This window comes from Chiloscyllium punctatum, chromosome 21 (assembly GCF_047496795.1).
Source record: "Chiloscyllium punctatum isolate Juve2018m chromosome 21, sChiPun1.3, whole genome shotgun sequence".
Lineage (NCBI taxonomy): Eukaryota > Metazoa > Chordata > Chondrichthyes > Orectolobiformes > Hemiscylliidae > Chiloscyllium > Chiloscyllium punctatum.
This window is the reverse complement of record NC_092759.1, coordinates 15,170,067-15,188,312: the sequence shown is the minus strand read 5'-3', so window position 1 is coordinate 15,188,312 and position 18,246 is coordinate 15,170,067. Positions and strand designations below refer to the sequence as shown.

The 18,246-nt window shown below is 53.4% G+C and overlaps 23 non-coding genes across 23 annotated transcripts; all 23 read right to left on the bottom strand.

Moving 5' to 3' along the window:
• Window positions 1-595: 595 nt before the first annotated feature.
• On the bottom strand, window positions 596-667 carry trnaq-uug (transfer RNA glutamine (anticodon UUG)). Its single transcript has one exon. It is a non-coding gene; the product is annotated as a tRNA-Gln (tRNA).
• Window positions 668-929: 262 nt separating this feature from the next.
• trnaq-cug (transfer RNA glutamine (anticodon CUG)) lies at window positions 930-1,001 on the bottom strand. The gene has a single exon. It is a non-coding gene; the product is annotated as a tRNA-Gln (tRNA).
• Window positions 1,002-2,185: 1,184 nt separating this feature from the next.
• trnaq-uug (transfer RNA glutamine (anticodon UUG)) lies at window positions 2,186-2,257 on the bottom strand. The gene has a single exon. It is a non-coding gene; the product is annotated as a tRNA-Gln (tRNA).
• Window positions 2,258-2,519: 262 nt separating this feature from the next.
• Window positions 2,520-2,591, bottom strand: trnaq-cug (transfer RNA glutamine (anticodon CUG)). Its single transcript has one exon. It is a non-coding gene; the product is annotated as a tRNA-Gln (tRNA).
• A 1,184-nt stretch (window positions 2,592-3,775) lies between these two features.
• Window positions 3,776-3,847, bottom strand: trnaq-uug (transfer RNA glutamine (anticodon UUG)). Its single transcript has one exon. It is a non-coding gene; the product is annotated as a tRNA-Gln (tRNA).
• A 262-nt stretch (window positions 3,848-4,109) lies between these two features.
• trnaq-cug (transfer RNA glutamine (anticodon CUG)) lies at window positions 4,110-4,181 on the bottom strand. The gene has a single exon. It is a non-coding gene; the product is annotated as a tRNA-Gln (tRNA).
• A 1,184-nt stretch (window positions 4,182-5,365) lies between these two features.
• On the bottom strand, window positions 5,366-5,437 carry trnaq-uug (transfer RNA glutamine (anticodon UUG)). The gene has a single exon. It is a non-coding gene; the product is annotated as a tRNA-Gln (tRNA).
• Window positions 5,438-5,699: 262 nt separating this feature from the next.
• On the bottom strand, window positions 5,700-5,771 carry trnaq-cug (transfer RNA glutamine (anticodon CUG)). Its single transcript has one exon. It is a non-coding gene; the product is annotated as a tRNA-Gln (tRNA).
• Window positions 5,772-6,955: 1,184 nt separating this feature from the next.
• Window positions 6,956-7,027, bottom strand: trnaq-uug (transfer RNA glutamine (anticodon UUG)). Its single transcript has one exon. It is a non-coding gene; the product is annotated as a tRNA-Gln (tRNA).
• Window positions 7,028-7,289: 262 nt separating this feature from the next.
• trnaq-cug (transfer RNA glutamine (anticodon CUG)) lies at window positions 7,290-7,361 on the bottom strand. The gene has a single exon. It is a non-coding gene; the product is annotated as a tRNA-Gln (tRNA).
• Window positions 7,362-8,545: 1,184 nt separating this feature from the next.
• Window positions 8,546-8,617, bottom strand: trnaq-uug (transfer RNA glutamine (anticodon UUG)). The gene has a single exon. It is a non-coding gene; the product is annotated as a tRNA-Gln (tRNA).
• A 262-nt stretch (window positions 8,618-8,879) lies between these two features.
• trnaq-cug (transfer RNA glutamine (anticodon CUG)) lies at window positions 8,880-8,951 on the bottom strand. The gene has a single exon. It is a non-coding gene; the product is annotated as a tRNA-Gln (tRNA).
• Window positions 8,952-10,135: 1,184 nt separating this feature from the next.
• Window positions 10,136-10,207, bottom strand: trnaq-uug (transfer RNA glutamine (anticodon UUG)). Its single transcript has one exon. It is a non-coding gene; the product is annotated as a tRNA-Gln (tRNA).
• A 262-nt stretch (window positions 10,208-10,469) lies between these two features.
• Window positions 10,470-10,541, bottom strand: trnaq-cug (transfer RNA glutamine (anticodon CUG)). The gene has a single exon. It is a non-coding gene; the product is annotated as a tRNA-Gln (tRNA).
• A 1,184-nt stretch (window positions 10,542-11,725) lies between these two features.
• On the bottom strand, window positions 11,726-11,797 carry trnaq-uug (transfer RNA glutamine (anticodon UUG)). Its single transcript has one exon. It is a non-coding gene; the product is annotated as a tRNA-Gln (tRNA).
• Window positions 11,798-12,059: 262 nt separating this feature from the next.
• On the bottom strand, window positions 12,060-12,131 carry trnaq-cug (transfer RNA glutamine (anticodon CUG)). The gene has a single exon. It is a non-coding gene; the product is annotated as a tRNA-Gln (tRNA).
• Window positions 12,132-13,315: 1,184 nt separating this feature from the next.
• On the bottom strand, window positions 13,316-13,387 carry trnaq-uug (transfer RNA glutamine (anticodon UUG)). The gene has a single exon. It is a non-coding gene; the product is annotated as a tRNA-Gln (tRNA).
• A 262-nt stretch (window positions 13,388-13,649) lies between these two features.
• Window positions 13,650-13,721, bottom strand: trnaq-cug (transfer RNA glutamine (anticodon CUG)). Its single transcript has one exon. It is a non-coding gene; the product is annotated as a tRNA-Gln (tRNA).
• A 1,184-nt stretch (window positions 13,722-14,905) lies between these two features.
• Window positions 14,906-14,977, bottom strand: trnaq-uug (transfer RNA glutamine (anticodon UUG)). Its single transcript has one exon. It is a non-coding gene; the product is annotated as a tRNA-Gln (tRNA).
• Window positions 14,978-15,239: 262 nt separating this feature from the next.
• Window positions 15,240-15,311, bottom strand: trnaq-cug (transfer RNA glutamine (anticodon CUG)). The gene has a single exon. It is a non-coding gene; the product is annotated as a tRNA-Gln (tRNA).
• A 1,184-nt stretch (window positions 15,312-16,495) lies between these two features.
• trnaq-uug (transfer RNA glutamine (anticodon UUG)) lies at window positions 16,496-16,567 on the bottom strand. Its single transcript has one exon. It is a non-coding gene; the product is annotated as a tRNA-Gln (tRNA).
• Window positions 16,568-16,829: 262 nt separating this feature from the next.
• trnaq-cug (transfer RNA glutamine (anticodon CUG)) lies at window positions 16,830-16,901 on the bottom strand. The gene has a single exon. It is a non-coding gene; the product is annotated as a tRNA-Gln (tRNA).
• A 1,184-nt stretch (window positions 16,902-18,085) lies between these two features.
• Window positions 18,086-18,157, bottom strand: trnaq-uug (transfer RNA glutamine (anticodon UUG)). The gene has a single exon. It is a non-coding gene; the product is annotated as a tRNA-Gln (tRNA).
• Window positions 18,158-18,246: the final 89 nt, after the last annotated feature.

The window sequence follows — 18,246 nt, the reverse complement described above, 5'->3', positions numbered from 1 at the left end:
GAGCACGTGTCCCTGGCTTTCCGGGAGTCTGTATTGTATGCACTGTTTTTGATGTCGTTGGACTGCCTTGTACGTACAAATGTCATTGTTACCGTTTTGTAGTGATTGAAACTGGGATTTGAGGTTCCTGGTTTCCCTGAAAACTGGTTGAACGGTAGGGCTCGGGGCCTGGCTTTGCCGCTCCTCTCCCTGGTAAAATTGCGGTTTCTCTGTGTCCAGCTGTTCCTGTGAATTGTTGAATCAAATTAAAGAAAAGAGCACCTGTCCAGCATGCGCCTCATTTCAATTCCTGTCACCTTTTCACCAGCTGTCTGTGGAACACAGAGAGGAGCTCCAAAAACAACACCGCTTGACTGCAGCTTGTCTCTTAATGCTGTGTCCTTCGAAGAAAACACATCCGTGGTTCAGGAGAGAGCAAAAGCAGGCACCGGTGGCGAGCTTAAGACGCCACCTCGGGATTGGCATCATCCCGTTCTGGCAGAAATGCGATGAGATCTGACTCCAAGGTGCTAAAAGGGCTGCTCTTACAATTGGCCCGTAGGCAGATTTCACTCGCGCGTCCCACATTAAACAAGGGCCGGGACGAAGCAAGTCAAGGTTCCGCCGAGATTCGAACTCGGATCGCTGGATTCAAAGTCCAGAGTGCTAGCCATTACACCACGGAACCAGCAGTGCTGCCGCCTCAGGCAGGCCTGAGCTTTCCTGCATTCACACTTGCAGCAACGCTCTCAGAATCTGGTCTCTCGCTGCTGCGTCCTTGGCAGGGAATACTTGCGTGGTACAGGGCAGAGCAAAAGCAGCTCGCGCACTCGACGCAGGAGCATCGCAAACACTGTCGCAAGGGGAAAACCAGCCCACTTCCATCATGGGTGTGGAATTTGTGAAGTCAACAGTTCTGTCGAAGACAATCGCTCACGCAGCCAGAAAGAAGGCTCCACCGAGATTTGAACGCGGATCGCTGGATTCAGAGTCCAGAGTGCTCACCATTACACCATGGAACCCTGAGACAGCCGGTGCTGCCGAACCACTGCTCAAGGATGTTTGCCTCCTTCGTCAAGCGTGGAAACAGCAACGACAAGGATCACAATGGCGACTGTGGATCTGCTGATCCAGCAGCTCGTGCACTCGGTCTTTCGCAAGTGCAACTACGCTGTCTCGGCCTGCTGCCCTGTAAGGCCGGTCGCCCTCGCCTCCGAAATCCACTTTGCCGAAGTTTCCGAAAGCAGCTCGGGCCGTGCCAGATATGCCGACCTGTCCGCGAAACCTAGTTTCTCAGCGGGAGCAGGGCTGCTGTCGGCCATGAACAACTCTGAGCCGGGCTACTGCTCGCTAATCTCTCTCACTGGCAAACTTTCAAGCTGCTGGACAATCGCCTCGCCAGCAATTCACTTTGGCTTCAGCTTTCTCACCTCACAGTTAGCCTTCCTTCTGCTAAGTACAGCTGTAGGACAAGTCGCACATCTGCAGTACAGCTGCCTATTCAAACAGCACCGCTGCTGTTTCTCTCCCTTACCGGCGGCCATCGCTGTGTCAGCGCTGCGATGAGCAATGCTTTTAAGCAAAGTGAGATCTCAGACGGACTGTGTTCAAGAGCACGTGTCCCTGGCTTTCCGGGAGTCTGTATTGTATGCACTGTTTTTGATGTCGTTGGACTGCCTTGTACGTACAAATGTCATTGTTACCGTTTTGTAGTGATTGAAACTGGGATTTGAGGTTCCTGGTTTCCCTGAAAACTGGTTGAACGGTAGGGCTCGGGGCCTGGCTTTGCCGCTCCTCTCCCTGGTAAAATTGCGGTTTCTCTGTGTCCAGCTGTTCCTGTGAATTGTTGAATCAAATTAAAGAAAAGAGCACCTGTCCAGCATGCGCCTCATTTCAATTCCTGTCACCTTTTCACCAGCTGTCTGTGGAACACAGAGAGGAGCTCCAAAAACAACACCGCTTGACTGCAGCTTGTCTCTTAATGCTGTGTCCTTCGAAGAAAACACATCCGTGGTTCAGGAGAGAGCAAAAGCAGGCACCGGTGGCGAGCTTAAGACGCCACCTCGGGATTGGCATCATCCCGTTCTGGCAGAAATGCGATGAGATCTGACTCCAAGGTGCTAAAAGGGCTGCTCTTACAATTGGCCCGTAGGCAGATTTCACTCGCGCGTCCCACATTAAACAAGGGCCGGGACGAAGCAAGTCAAGGTTCCGCCGAGATTCGAACTCGGATCGCTGGATTCAAAGTCCAGAGTGCTAGCCATTACACCACGGAACCAGCAGTGCTGCCGCCTCAGGCAGGCCTGAGCTTTCCTGCATTCACACTTGCAGCAACGCTCTCAGAATCTGGTCTCTCGCTGCTGCGTCCTTGGCAGGGAATACTTGCGTGGTACAGGGCAGAGCAAAAGCAGCTCGCGCGCTCGACGCAGGAGCATCGCAAACACTGTCGCAAGGGGAAAACCAGCCCACTTCCATCATGGGTGTGGAATTTGTGAAGTCAACAGTTCTGTCGAAGACAATCGCTCACGCAGCCAGAAAGAAGGCTCCACCGAGATTTGAACGCGGATCGCTGGATTCAGAGTCCAGAGTGCTCACCATTACACCATGGAACCCTGAGACAGCCGGTGCTGCCGAACCACTGCTCAAGGATGTTTGCCTCCTTCGTCAAGCGTGGAAACAGCAACGACAAGGATCACAATGGCGACTGTGGATCTGCTGATCCAGCAGCTCGTGCACTCGGTCTTTCGCAAGTGCAACTACGCTGTCTCGGCCTGCTGCCCTGTAAGGCCGGTCGCCCTCGCCTCCGAAATCCACTTTGCCGAAGTTTCCGAAAGCAGCTCGGGCCGTGCCAGATATGCCGACCTGTCCGCGAAACCTAGTTTCTCAGCGGGAGCAGGGCTGCTGTCGGCCATGAACAACTCTGAGCCGGGCTACTGCTCGCTAATCTCTCTCACTGGCAAACTTTCAAGCTGCTGGACAATCGCCTCGCCAGCAATTCACTTTGGCTTCAGCTTTCTCACCTCACAGTTAGCCTTCCTTCTGCTAAGTACAGCTGTAGGACAAGTCGCACATCTGCAGTACAGCTGCCTATTCAAACAGCACCGCTGCTGTTTCTCTCCCTTACCGGCGGCCATCGCTGTGTCAGCGCTGCGATGAGCAATGCTTTTAAGCAAAGTGAGATCTCAGACGGACTGTGTTCAAGAGCACGTGTCCCTGGCTTTCCGGGAGTCTGCATTGTATGCACTGTTTTTGATGTCATTGGACTGCCTTGTACGTACAAATGTCATTGTTACCGTTTTGTAGTGATTGAAACTGGGATTTGAGGTTCCTGGTTTCCCTGAAAACTGGTTGAACGGTAGGGCTCGGGGCCTGGCTTTGCCGCTCCTCTCCCTGGTAAAATTGCGGTTTCTCTGTGTCCAGCTGTTCCTGTGAATTGTTGAATCAAATTAAAGAAAAGAGCACCTGTCCAGCATGCGCCTCATTTCAATTCCTGTCACCTTTTCACCAGCTGTCTGTGGAACACAGAGAGGAGCTCCAAAAACAACACCGCTTGACTGCAGCTTGTCTCTTAATGCTGTGTCCTTCGAAGAAAACACATCCGTGGTTCAGGAGAGAGCAAAAGCAGGCACCGGTGGCGAGCTTAAGACGCCACCTCGGGATTGGCATCATCCCGTTCTGGCAGAAATGCGATGAGATCTGACTCCAAGGTGCTAAAAGGGCTGCTCTTACAATTGGCCCGTAGGCAGATTTCACTCGCACGTCCCACATTAAACAAGGGCCGGGACGAAGCAAGTCAAGGTTCCGCCGAGATTCGAACTCGGATCGCTGGATTCAAAGTCCAGAGTGCTAGCCATTACACCACGGAACCAGCAGCGCTGCCGCCTCTGGCGGGCCTGAGCTTTCCTGCATTCACACTTGCAGCAACGCTCTCAGAATCTGGTCTCTCGCTGCTGCGTCCTTGGCAGGGAATACTTGCGTGGTACAGGGCAGAGCAAAAGCAGCTCGCGCGCTCGACGCAGGAGCATCGCAAACACTGTCGCAAGGGGAAAACCAGCCCACTTCCATCATGGGTGTGGAATTTGTGAAGTCAACAGTTCTGTCGAAGACAATCGCTCACGCAGCCAGAAAGAAGGCTCCACCGAGATTTGAACGCGGATCGCTGGATTCAGAGTCCAGAGTGCTCACCATTACACCATGGAACCCTGAGACAGCCGGTGCTGCCGAACCACTGCTCAAGGATGTTTGCCTCCTTCGTCAAGCGTGGAAACAGCAACGACAAGGATCACAATGGCGACTGTGGATCTGCTGATCCAGCAGCTCGTGCACTCGGTCTTTCGCAAGTGCAACTACGCTGTCTCGGCCTGCTGCCCTGTAAGGCCGGTCGCCCTCGCCTCCGAAATCCACTTTGCCGAAGTTTCCGAAAGCAGCTCGGGCCGTGCCAGATATGCCGACCTGTCCGCGAAACCTAGTTTCTCAGCGGGAGCAGGGCTGCTGTCGGCCATGAACAACTCTGAGCCGGGCTACTGCTCGCTAATCTCTCTCACTGGCAAACTTTCAAGCTGCTGGACAATCGCCTCGCCAGCAATTCACTTTGGCTTCAGCTTTCTCACCTCACAGTTAGCCTTCCTTCTGCTAAGTACAGCTGTAGGACAAGTCGCACATCTGCAGTACAGCTGCCTATTCAAACAGCACCGCTGCTGTTTCTCTCCCTTACCGGCGGCCATCGCTGTGTCAGCGCTGCGATGAGCAATGCTTTTAAGCAAAGTGAGATCTCAGACGGACTGTGTTCAAGAGCACGTGTCCCTGGCTTTCCGGGAGTCTGTATTGTATGCACTGTTTTTGATGTCGTTGGACTGCCTTGTACGTACAAATGTCATTGTTACCGTTTTGTAGTGATTGAAACTGGGATTTGAGGTTCCTGGTTTCCCTGAAAACTGGTTGAACGGTAGGGCTCGGGGCCTGGCTTTGCCGCTCCTCTCCCTGGTAAAATTGCGGTTTCTCTGTGTCCAGCTGTTCCTGTGAATTGTTGAATCAAATTAAAGAAAAGAGCACCTGTCCAGCATGCGCCTCATTTCAATTCCTGTCACCTTTTCACCAGCTGTCTGTGGAACACAGAGAGGAGCTCCAAAAACAACACCGCTTGACTGCAGCTTGTCTCTTAATGCTGTGTCCTTCGAAGAAAACACATCCGTGGTTCAGGAGAGAGCAAAAGCAGGCACCGGTGGCGAGCTTAAGACGCCACCTCGGGATTGGCATCATCCCGTTCTGGCAGAAATGCGATGAGATCTGACTCCAAGGTGCTAAAAGGGCTGCTCTTACAATTGGCCCGTAGGCAGATTTCACTCGCGCGTCCCACATTAAACAAGGGCCGGGACGAAGCAAGTCAAGGTTCCGCCGAGATTCGAACTCGGATCGCTGGATTCAAAGTCCAGAGTGCTAGCCATTACACCACGGAACCAGCAGTGCTGCCGCCTCAGGCAGGCCTGAGCTTTCCTGCATTCACACTTGCAGCAACGCTCTCAGAATCTGGTCTCTCGCTGCTGCGTCCTTGGCAGGGAATACTTGCGTGGTACAGGGCAGAGCAAAAGCAGCTCGCGCGCTCGACGCAGGAGCATCGCAAACACTGTCGCAAGGGGAAAACCAGCCCACTTCCATCATGGGTGTGGAATTTGTGAAGTCAACAGTTCTGTCGAAGACAATCGCTCACGCAGCCAGAAAGAAGGCTCCACCGAGATTTGAACGCGGATCGCTGGATTCAGAGTCCAGAGTGCTCACCATTACACCATGGAACCCTGAGACAGCCGGTGCTGCCGAACCACTGCTCAAGGATGTTTGCCTCCTTCGTCAAGCGTGGAAACAGCAACGACAAGGATCACAATGGCGACTGTGGATCTGCTGATCCAGCAGCTCGTGCACTCGGTCTTTCGCAAGTGCAACTACGCTGTCTCGGCCTGCTGCCCTGTAAGGCCGGTCGCCCTCGCCTCCGAAATCCACTTTGCCGAAGTTTCCGAAAGCAGCTCGGGCCGTGCCAGATATGCCGACCTGTCCGCGAAACCTAGTTTCTCAGCGGGAGCAGGGCTGCTGTCGGCCATGAACAACTCTGAGCCGGGCTACTGCTCGCTAATCTCTCTCACTGGCAAACTTTCAAGCTGCTGGACAATCGCCTCGCCAGCAATTCACTTTGGCTTCAGCTTTCTCACCTCACAGTTAGCCTTCCTTCTGCTAAGTACAGCTGTAGGACAAGTCGCACATCTGCAGTACAGCTGCCTATTCAAACAGCACCGCTGCTGTTTCTCTCCCTTACCGGCGGCCATCGCTGTGTCAGCGCTGCGATGAGCAATGCTTTTAAGCAAAGTGAGATCTCAGACGGACTGTGTTCAAGAGCACGTGTCCCTGGCTTTCCGGGAGTCTGCATTGTATGCACTGTTTTTGATGTCATTGGACTGCCTTGTACGTACAAATGTCATTGTTACCGTTTTGTAGTGATTGAAACTGGGATTTGAGGTTCCTGGTTTCCCTGAAAACTGGTTGAACGGTAGGGCTCGGGGCCTGGCTTTGCCGCTCCTCTCCCTGGTAAAATTGCGGTTTCTCTGTGTCCAGCTGTTCCTGTGAATTGTTGAATCAAATTAAAGAAAAGAGCACCTGTCCAGCATGCGCCTCATTTCAATTCCTGTCACCTTTTCACCAGCTGTCTGTGGAACACAGAGAGGAGCTCCAAAAACAACACCGCTTGACTGCAGCTTGTCTCTTAATGCTGTGTCCTTCGAAGAAAACACATCCGTGGTTCAGGAGAGAGCAAAAGCAGGCACCGGTGGCGAGCTTAAGACGCCACCTCGGGATTGGCATCATCCCGTTCTGGCAGAAATGCGATGAGATCTGACTCCAAGGTGCTAAAAGGGCTGCTCTTACAATTGGCCCGTAGGCAGATTTCACTCGCACGTCCCACATTAAACAAGGGCCGGGACGAAGCAAGTCAAGGTTCCGCCGAGATTCGAACTCGGATCGCTGGATTCAAAGTCCAGAGTGCTAGCCATTACACCACGGAACCAGCAGCGCTGCCGCCTCTGGCGGGCCTGAGCTTTCCTGCATTCACACTTGCAGCAACGCTCTCAGAATCTGGTCTCTCGCTGCTGCGTCCTTGGCAGGGAATACTTGCGTGGTACAGGGCAGAGCAAAAGCAGCGAGCGCGCTCGACGCAGGAGCATCGCAAACACTGTCGCAAGGGGAAAACCAGCCCACTTCCATCATGGGTGTGGAATTTGTGAAGTCAACAGTTCTGTCGAAGACAATCGCTCACGCAGCCAAAAAGAAGGCTCCACCGAGATTTGAACTCGGATCGCAGGATTCAGAGTCCAGAGTGCTCACCATTACACCATGGAACCCTGAGACAGCAGGGGCTGCCGAACCACTGCTCAAGGATGTTTGCCTCCTTCGTCAAGCGTGGAAACAGCAACGACAAGGATCACAATGGCGACTGTGGATCTGCTGATCCAGCAGCTCGTGCACTCGGTCTTTCGCAAGTGCAACCACGCTGTCTCGGCCTGCTGCCCTGTAAGGCCGGTCGCCCTCGCCTCCGAAATCCACTTTGCCGAAGTTTCCGAAAGCAGCTCGGGCCGTGCCAGATATGCCGACCTGTCCGCGAAACCTAGTTTCTCAGCGGGAGCAGGGCTGCTGTCGGCCATGAACAACTCTGAGCCGGGCTACTGCTCGCTAATCTCTCTCACTGGCAAACTTTCAAGCTGCTGGACAATCGCCTCGCCAGCATTTCACTTTGGCTTCAGCGTTCTCACCTCACAGTTAGCCTTCCTTCTGCTAAGTACAGCTGTAGGACAAGTCGCACATCTGCAGTACAGCTGCCTATTCAAACAGCACCGCTGCTGTTTCTCTCCCTTACCGGCGGCCATCGCTGTGTCAGCGCTGCGATGAGCAATGCTTTTAAGCAAAGTGAGATCTCAGACGGACTGTGTTCAAGAGCACGTGTCCCTGGCTTTCCGGGAGTCTGTATTGTATGCACTGTTTTTGATGTCGTTGGACTGCCTTGTACGTACAAATGTCATTGTTACCGTTTTGTAGTGATTGAAACTGGGATTTGAGGTTCCTGGTTTCCCTGAAAACTGGTTGAACGGTAGGGCTCGGGGCCTGGCTTTGCCGCTCCTCTCCCTGGTAAAATTGCGGTTTCTCTGTGTCCAGCTGTTCCTGTGAATTGTTGAATCAAATTAAAGAAAAGAGCACCTGTCCAGCATGCGCCTCATTTCAATTCCTGTCACCTTTTCACCAGCTGTCTGTGGAACACAGAGAGGAGCTCCAAAAACAACACCGCTTGACTGCAGCTTGTCTCTTAATGCTGTGTCCTTCGAAGAAAACACATCCGTGGTTCAGGAGAGAGCAAAAGCAGGCACCGGTGGCGAGCTTAAGACGCCACCTCGGGATTGGCATCATCCCGTTCTGGCAGAAATGCGATGAGATCTGACTCCAAGGTGCTAAAAGGGCTGCTCTTACAATTGGCCCGTAGGCAGATTTCACTCGCGCGTCCCACATTAAACAAGGGCCGGGACGAAGCAAGTCAAGGTTCCGCCGAGATTCGAACTCGGATCGCTGGATTCAAAGTCCAGAGTGCTAGCCATTACACCACGGAACCAGCAGTGCTGCCGCCTCTGGCAGGCCTGAGCTTTCCTGCATTCACACTTGCAGCAACGCTCTCAGAATCTGGTCTCTCGCTGCTGCGTCCTTGGCAGGGAATACTTGCGTGGTACAGGGCAGAGCAAAAGCAGCTCGCGCGCTCGACGCAGGAGCATCGCAAACACTGTCGCAAGGGGAAAACCAGCCCACTTCCATCATGGGTGTGGAATTTGTGAAGTCAACAGTTCTGTCGAAGACAATCGCTCACGCAGCCAGAAAGAAGGCTCCACCGAGATTTGAACGCGGATCGCTGGATTCAGAGTCCAGAGTGCTCACCATTACACCATGGAACCCTGAGACAGCCGGTGCTGCCGAACCACTGCTCAAGGATGTTTGCCTCCTTCGTCAAGCGTGGAAACAGCAACGACAAGGATCACAATGGCGACTGTGGATCTGCTGATCCAGCAGCTCGTGCACTCGGTCTTTCGCAAGTGCAACTACGCTGTCTCGGCCTGCTGCCCTGTAAGGCCGGTCGCCCTCGCCTCCGAAATCCACTTTGCCGAAGTTTCCGAAAGCAGCTCGGGCCGTGCCAGATATGCCGACCTGTCCGCGAAACCTAGTTTCTCAGCGGGAGCAGGGCTGCTGTCGGCCATGAACAACTCTGAGCCGGGCTACTGCTCGCTAATCTCTCTCACTGGCAAACTTTCAAGCTGCTGGACAATCGCCTCGCCAGCAATTCACTTTGGCTTCAGCTTTCTCACCTCACAGTTAGCCTTCCTTCTGCTAAGTACAGCTGTAGGACAAGTCGCACATCTGCAGTACAGCTGCCTATTCAAACAGCACCGCTGCTGTTTCTCTCCCTTACCGGCGGCCATCGCTGTGTCAGCGCTGCGATGAGCAATGCTTTTAAGCAAAGTGAGATCTCAGACGGACTGTGTTCAAGAGCACGTGTCCCTGGCTTTCCGGGAGTCTGCATTGTATGCACTGTTTTTGATGTCATTGGACTGCCTTGTACGTACAAATGTCATTGTTACCGTTTTGTAGTGATTGAAACTGGGATTTGAGGTTCCTGGTTTCCCTGAAAACTGGTTGAACGGTAGGGCTCGGGGCCTGGCTTTGCCGCTCCTCTCCCTGGTAAAATTGCGGTTTCTCTGTGTCCAGCTGTTCCTGTGAATTGTTGAATCAAATTAAAGAAAAGAGCACCTGTCCAGCATGCGCCTCATTTCAATTCCTGTCACCTTTTCACCAGCTGTCTGTGGAACACAGAGAGGAGCTCCAAAAACAACACCGCTTGACTGCAGCTTGTCTCTTAATGCTGTGTCCTTCGAAGAAAACACATCCGTGGTTCAGGAGAGAGCAAAAGCAGGCACCGGTGGCGAGCTTAAGACGCCACCTCGGGATTGGCATCATCCCGTTCTGGCAGAAATGCGATGAGATCTGACTCCAAGGTGCTAAAAGGGCTGCTCTTACAATTGGCCCGTAGGCAGATTTCACTCGCGCGTCCCACATTAAACAAGGGCCGGGACGAAGCAAGTCAAGGTTCCGCCGAGATTCGAACTCGGATCGCTGGATTCAAAGTCCAGAGTGCTAGCCATTACACCACGGAACCAGCAGCGCTGCCGCCTCTGGCGGGCCTGAGCTTTCCTGCATTCACACTTGCAGCAACGCTCTCAGAATCTGGTCTCTCGCTGCTGCGTCCTTGGCAGGGAATACTTGCGTGGTACAGGGCAGAGCAAAAGCAGCGAGCGCGCTCGACGCAGGAGCATCGCAAACACTGTCGCAAGGGGAAAACCAGCCCACTTCCATCATGGGTGTGGAATTTGTGAAGTCAACAGTTCTGTCGAAGACAATCGCTCACGCAGCCAAAAAGAAGGCTCCACCGAGATTTGAACTCGGATCGCAGGATTCAGAGTCCAGAGTGCTCACCATTACACCATGGAACCCTGAGACAGCAGGGGCTGCCGAACCACTGCTCAAGGATGTTTGCCTCCTTCGTCAAGCGTGGAAACAGCAACGACAAGGATCACAATGGCGACTGTGGATCTGCTGATCCAGCAGCTCGTGCACTCGGTCTTTCGCAAGTGCAACCACGCTGTCTCGGCCTGCTGCCCTGTAAGGCCGGTCGCCCTCGCCTCCGAAATCCACTTTGCCGAAGTTTCCGAAAGCAGCTCGGGCCGTGCCAGATATGCCGACCTGTCCGCGAAACCTAGTTTCTCAGCGGGAGCAGGGCTGCTGTCGGCCATGAACAACTCTGAGCCGGGCTACTGCTCGCTAATCTCTCTCACTGGCAAACTTTCAAGCTGCTGGACAATCGCCTCGCCAGCATTTCACTTTGGCTTCAGCGTTCTCACCTCACAGTTAGCCTTCCTTCTGCTAAGTACAGCTGTAGGACAAGTCGCACATCTGCAGTACAGCTGCCTATTCAAACAGCACCGCTGCTGTTTCTCTCCCTTACCGGCGGCCATCGCTGTGTCAGCGCTGCGATGAGCAATGCTTTTAAGCAAAGTGAGATCTCAGACGGACTGTGTTCAAGAGCACGTGTCCCTGGCTTTCCGGGAGTCTGTATTGTATGCACTGTTTTTGATGTCGTTGGACTGCCTTGTACGTACAAATGTCATTGTTACCGTTTTGTAGTGATTGAAACTGGGATTTGAGGTTCCTGGTTTCCCTGAAAACTGGTTGAACGGTAGGGCTCGGGGCCTGGCTTTGCCGCTCCTCTCCCTGGTAAAATTGCGGTTTCTCTGTGTCCAGCTGTTCCTGTGAATTGTTGAATCAAATTAAAGAAAAGAGCACCTGTCCAGCATGCGCCTCATTTCAATTCCTGTCACCTTTTCACCAGCTGTCTGTGGAACACAGAGAGGAGCTCCAAAAACAACACCGCTTGACTGCAGCTTGTCTCTTAATGCTGTGTCCTTCGAAGAAAACACATCCGTGGTTCAGGAGAGAGCAAAAGCAGGCACCGGTGGCGAGCTTAAGACGCCACCTCGGGATTGGCATCATCCCGTTCTGGCAGAAATGCGATGAGATCTGACTCCAAGGTGCTAAAAGGGCTGCTCTTACAATTGGCCCGTAGGCAGATTTCACTCGCGCGTCCCACATTAAACAAGGGCCGGGACGAAGCAAGTCAAGGTTCCGCCGAGATTCGAACTCGGATCGCTGGATTCAAAGTCCAGAGTGCTAGCCATTACACCACGGAACCAGCAGTGCTGCCGCCTCTGGCAGGCCTGAGCTTTCCTGCATTCACACTTGCAGCAACGCTCTCAGAATCTGGTCTCTCGCTGCTGCGTCCTTGGCAGGGAATACTTGCGTGGTACAGGGCAGAGCAAAAGCAGCTCGCGCGCTCGACGCAGGAGCATCGCAAACACTGTCGCAAGGGGAAAACCAGCCCACTTCCATCATGGGTGTGGAATTTGTGAAGTCAACAGTTCTGTCGAAGACAATCGCTCACGCAGCCAGAAAGAAGGCTCCACCGAGATTTGAACGCGGATCGCTGGATTCAGAGTCCAGAGTGCTCACCATTACACCATGGAACCCTGAGACAGCCGGTGCTGCCGAACCACTGCTCAAGGATGTTTGCCTCCTTCGTCAAGCGTGGAAACAGCAACGACAAGGATCACAATGGCGACTGTGGATCTGCTGATCCAGCAGCTCGTGCACTCGGTCTTTCGCAAGTGCAACTACGCTGTCTCGGCCTGCTGCCCTGTAAGGCCGGTCGCCCTCGCCTCCGAAATCCACTTTGCCGAAGTTTCCGAAAGCAGCTCGGGCCGTGCCAGATATGCCGACCTGTCCGCGAAACCTAGTTTCTCAGCGGGAGCAGGGCTGCTGTCGGCCATGAACAACTCTGAGCCGGGCTACTGCTCGCTAATCTCTCTCACTGGCAAACTTTCAAGCTGCTGGACAATCGCCTCGCCAGCAATTCACTTTGGCTTCAGCTTTCTCACCTCACAGTTAGCCTTCCTTCTGCTAAGTACAGCTGTAGGACAAGTCGCACATCTGCAGTACAGCTGCCTATTCAAACAGCACCGCTGCTGTTTCTCTCCCTTACCGGCGGCCATCGCTGTGTCAGCGCTGCGATGAGCAATGCTTTTAAGCAAAGTGAGATCTCAGACGGACTGTGTTCAAGAGCACGTGTCCCTGGCTTTCCGGGAGTCTGCATTGTATGCACTGTTTTTGATGTCATTGGACTGCCTTGTACGTACAAATGTCATTGTTACCGTTTTGTAGTGATTGAAACTGGGATTTGAGGTTCCTGGTTTCCCTGAAAACTGGTTGAACGGTAGGGCTCGGGGCCTGGCTTTGCCGCTCCTCTCCCTGGTAAAATTGCGGTTTCTCTGTGTCCAGCTGTTCCTGTGAATTGTTGAATCAAATTAAAGAAAAGAGCACCTGTCCAGCATGCGCCTCATTTCAATTCCTGTCACCTTTTCACCAGCTGTCTGTGGAACACAGAGAGGAGCTCCAAAAACAACACCGCTTGACTGCAGCTTGTCTCTTAATGCTGTGTCCTTCGAAGAAAACACATCCGTGGTTCAGGAGAGAGCAAAAGCAGGCACCGGTGGCGAGCTTAAGACGCCACCTCGGGATTGGCATCATCCCGTTCTGGCAGAAATGCGATGAGATCTGACTCCAAGGTGCTAAAAGGGCTGCTCTTACAATTGGCCCGTAGGCAGATTTCACTCGCGCGTCCCACATTAAACAAGGGCCGGGACGAAGCAAGTCAAGGTTCCGCCGAGATTCGAACTCGGATCGCTGGATTCAAAGTCCAGAGTGCTAGCCATTACACCACGGAACCAGCAGCGCTGCCGCCTCTGGCGGGCCTGAGCTTTCCTGCATTCACACTTGCAGCAACGCTCTCAGAATCTGGTCTCTCGCTGCTGCGTCCTTGGCAGGGAATACTTGCGTGGTACAGGGCAGAGCAAAAGCAGCGAGCGCGCTCGACGCAGGAGCATCGCAAACACTGTCGCAAGGGGAAAACCAGCCCACTTCCATCATGGGTGTGGAATTTGTGAAGTCAACAGTTCTGTCGAAGACAATCGCTCACGCAGCCAAAAAGAAGGCTCCACCGAGATTTGAACTCGGATCGCAGGATTCAGAGTCCAGAGTGCTCACCATTACACCATGGAACCCTGAGACAGCAGGGGCTGCCGAACCACTGCTCAAGGATGTTTGCCTCCTTCGTCAAGCGTGGAAACAGCAACGACAAGGATCACAATGGCGACTGTGGATCTGCTGATCCAGCAGCTCGTGCACTCGGTCTTTCGCAAGTGCAACCACGCTGTCTCGGCCTGCTGCCCTGTAAGGCCGGTCGCCCTCGCCTCCGAAATCCACTTTGCCGAAGTTTCCGAAAGCAGCTCGGGCCGTGCCAGATATGCCGACCTGTCCGCGAAACCTAGTTTCTCAGCGGGAGCAGGGCTGCTGTCGGCCATGAACAACTCTGAGCCGGGCTACTGCTCGCTAATCTCTCTCACTGGCAAACTTTCAAGCTGCTGGACAATCGCCTCGCCAGCATTTCACTTTGGCTTCAGCGTTCTCACCTCACAGTTAGCCTTCCTTCTGCTAAGTACAGCTGTAGGACAAGTCGCACATCTGCAGTACAGCTGCCTATTCAAACAGCACCGCTGCTGTTTCTCTCCCTTACCGGCGGCCATCGCTGTGTCAGCGCTGCGATGAGCAATGCTTTTAAGCAAAGTGAGATCTCAGACGGACTGTGTTCAAGAGCACGTGTCCCTGGCTTTCCGGGAGTCTGTATTGTATGCACTGTTTTTGATGTCGTTGGACTGCCTTGTACGTACAAATGTCATTGTTACCGTTTTGTAGTGATTGAAACTGGGATTTGAGGTTCCTGGTTTCCCTGAAAACTGGTTGAACGGTAGGGCTCGGGGCCTGGCTTTGCCGCTCCTCTCCCTGGTAAAATTGCTGTTTCTCTGTGTCCAGCTGTTCCTGTGAATTGTTGAATCAAATTAAAGAAAAGAGCACCTGTCCAGCATGCGCCTCATTTCAATTCCTGTCACCTTTTCACCAGCTGTCTGTGGAACACAGAGAGGAGCTCCAAAAACAACACCGCTTGACTGCAGCTTGTCTCTTAATGCTGTGTCCTTCGAAGAAAACACATCCGTGGTTCAGGAGAGAGCAAAAGCAGGCACCGGTGGCGAGCTTAAGACGCCACCTCGGGATTGGCATCATCCCGTTCTGGCAGAAATGCGATGAGATCTGACTCCAAGGTGCTAAAAGGGCTGCTCTTACAATTGGCCCGTAGGCAGATTTCACTCGCGCATCCCACATTAAACAAGGGCCGGGACGAAGCAAGTCAAGGTTCCGCCGAGATTCGAACTCGGATCGCTGGATTCAAAGTCCAGAGTGCTAGCCATTACACCACGGAACCAGCAGCGCTGCCGCCTCTGGCAGGCCTGAGCTTTCCTGCATTCACACTTGCAGCAACGCTCTCAGAATCTGGTCTCTCGCTGCTGCGTCCTTGGCAGGGAATACTTGCGTGGTACAGGGCAGAGCAAAAGCAGCGAGCGCGCTCGACGCAGGAGCATCGCAAACACTGTTGCAAGGGGAAAACCAGCCCACTTCCATCATGGGTGTGGAATTTGTGAAGTCAACAGTTCTGTCGAAGACAATCGCTCACGCAGCCAAAAAGAAGGCTCCACCGAGATTTGAACTCGGATCGCAGGATTCAGAGTCCAGAGTGCTCACCATTACACCATGGAACCCTGAGACAGCCGGGGCTGCCGAACCACTGCTCAAGGATGTTTGCCTCCTTCGTCAAGCGTGGAAACAGCAACGACAAGGATCACAATGGCGACTGTGGATCTGCTGATCCAGCAGCTCGTGCACTCGGTCTTTCGCAAGTGCAACCACGCTGTCTCGGCCTGCTGCCCTGTAAGGCCGGTCGCCCTCGCCTCCGAAATCCACTTTGCCGAAGTTTCCGAAAGCAGCTCGGGCCGTGCCAGATATGCCGACCTGTCCGCGAAACCTAGTTTCTCAGCGGGAGCAGGGCTGCTGTCGGCCATGAACAACTCTGAGCCGGGCTACTGCTCGCTAATCTCTCTCACTGGCAAACTTTCAAGCTGCTGGACAATCGCCTCGCCAGCATTTCACTTTGGCTTCAGCTTTCTCACCTCACAGTTAGCCTTCCTTCTGCTAAGTACAGCTGTAGGACAAGTCGCACATCTGCAGTACAGCTGCCTATTCAAACAGCACCGCTGCTGTTTCTCTCCCTTACCGGCGGCCATCGCTGTGTCAGCGCTGCGATGAGCAATGCTTTAAAGCAAAGTGAGATCTCAGACGGACTGTGTTCAAGAGCACGTGTCCCTGGCTTTCCGGGAGTCTGTATTGTATGCACTGTTTTTGATGTCGTTGGACTGCCTTGTACGTACAAATGTCATTGTTACCGTTTTGTAGTGATTGAAACTGGGATTTGAGGTTCCTGGTTTCCCTGAAAACTGGTTGAACGGTAGGGCTCGGGGCCTGGCTTTGCCGCTCCTCTCCCTGGTAAAATTGCGGTTTCTCTGTGTCCAGCTGTTCCTGTGAATTGTTGAATCAAATTAAAGAAAAGAGCACCTGTCCAGCATGCGCCTCATTTCAATTCCTGTCACCTTTTCACCAGCTGTCTGTGGAACACAGAGAGGAGCTCCAAAAACAACACCGCTTGACTGCAGCTTGTCTCTTAATGCTGTGTCCTTCGAAGAAAACACATCCGTGGTTCAGGAGAGAGCAAAAGCAGGCACCGGTGGCGAGCTTAAGACGCCACCTCGGGATTGGCATCATCCCGTTCTGGCAGAAATGCGATGAGATCTGACTCCAAGGTGCTAAAAGGGCTGCTCTTACAATTGGCCCGTAGGCAGATTTCACTCGCGCGTCCCACATTAAACAAGGGCCGGGACGAAGCAAGTCAAGGTTCCGCCGAGATTCGGACTCGGATCGCTGGATTCAAAGTCCAGAGTGCTAGCCATTACACCACGGAACCAGCAGCGCTGCCGCCTCTGGCGGGCCTGAGCTTTCCTGCATTCACACTTGCAGCAACGCTCTCAGAATCTGGTCTCTCGCTGCTGCGTCCTTGGCAGGGAATACTTGCGTGGTACAGGGCAGAGCAAAAGCAGCGAGCGCGCTCGACGCAGGAGCATCGCAAACACTGTCGCAAGGGGAAAACCAGCCCACTTCCATCATGGGTGTGGAATTTGTGAAGTCAACAGTTCTGTCGAAGACAATCGCTCACGCAGCCAAAAAGAAGGCTCCACCGAGATTTGAACTCGGATCGCAGGATTCAGAGTCCAGAGTGCTCACCATTACACCATGGAACCCTGAGACAGCAGGGGCTGCCGAACCACTGCTCAAGGATGTTTGCCTCCTTCGTCAAGCGTGGAAACAGCAACGACAAGGATCACAATGGCGACTGTGGATCTGCTGATCCAGCAGCTCGTGCACTCGGTCTTTCGCAAGTGCAACCACGCTGTCTCGGCCTGCTGCCCTGTAAGGCCGGTCGCCCTCGCCTCCGAAATCCACTTTGCCGAAGTTTCCGAAAGCAGCTCGGGCCGTGCCAGATATGCCGACCTGTCCGCGAAACCTAGTTTCTCAGCGGGAGCAGGGCTGCTGTCGGCCATGAACAACTCTGAGCCGGGCTACTGCTCGCTAATCTCTCTCACTGGCAAACTTTCAAGCTGCTGGACAATCGCCTCGCCAGCATTTCACTTTGGCTTCAGCGTTCTCACCTCACAGTTAGCCTTCCTTCTGCTAAGTACAGCTGTAGGACAAGTCGCACATCTGCAGTACAGCTGCCTATTCAAACAGCACCGCTGCTGTTTCTCTCCCTTACCGGCGGCCATCGCTGTGTCAGCGCTGCGATGAGCAATGCTTTTAAGCAAAGTGAGATCTCAGACGGACTGTGTTCAAGAGCACGTGTCCCTGGCTTTCCGGGAGTCTGTATTGTATGCACTGTTTTTGATGTCGTTGGACTGCCTTGTACGTACAAATGTCATTGTTACCGTTTTGTAGTGATTGAAACTGGGATTTGAGGTTCCTGGTTTCCCTGAAAACTGGTTGAACGGTAGGGCTCGGGGCCTGGCTTTGCCGCTCCTCTCCCTGGTAAAATTGCGGTTTCTCTGTGTCCAGCTGTTCCTGTGAATTGTTGAATCAAATTAAAGAAAAGAGCACCTGTCCAGCATGCGCCTCATTTCAATTCCTGTCACCTTTTCACCAGCTGTCTGTGGAACACAGAGAGGAGCTCCAAAAACAACACCGCTTGACTGCAGCTTGTCTCTTAATGCTGTGTCCTTCGAAGAAAACACATCCGTGGTTCAGGAGAGAGCAAAAGCAGGCACCGGTGGCGAGCTTAAGACGCCACCTCGGGATTGGCATCATCCCGTTCTGGCAGAAATGCGATGAGATCTGACTCCAAGGTGCTAAAAGGGCTGCTCTTACAATTGGCCCGTAGGCAGATTTCACTCGCGCATCCCACATTAAACAAGGGCCGGGACGAAGCAAGTCAAGGTTCCGCCGAGATTCGAACTCGGATCGCTGGATTCAAAGTCCAGAGTGCTAGCCATTACACCACGGAACCAGCAGTGCTGCCGCCTCTGGCAGGCCTGAGCTTTCCTGCATTCACACTTGCAGCAACGCTCTCAGAATCTGGTCTCTCGCTGCTGCGTC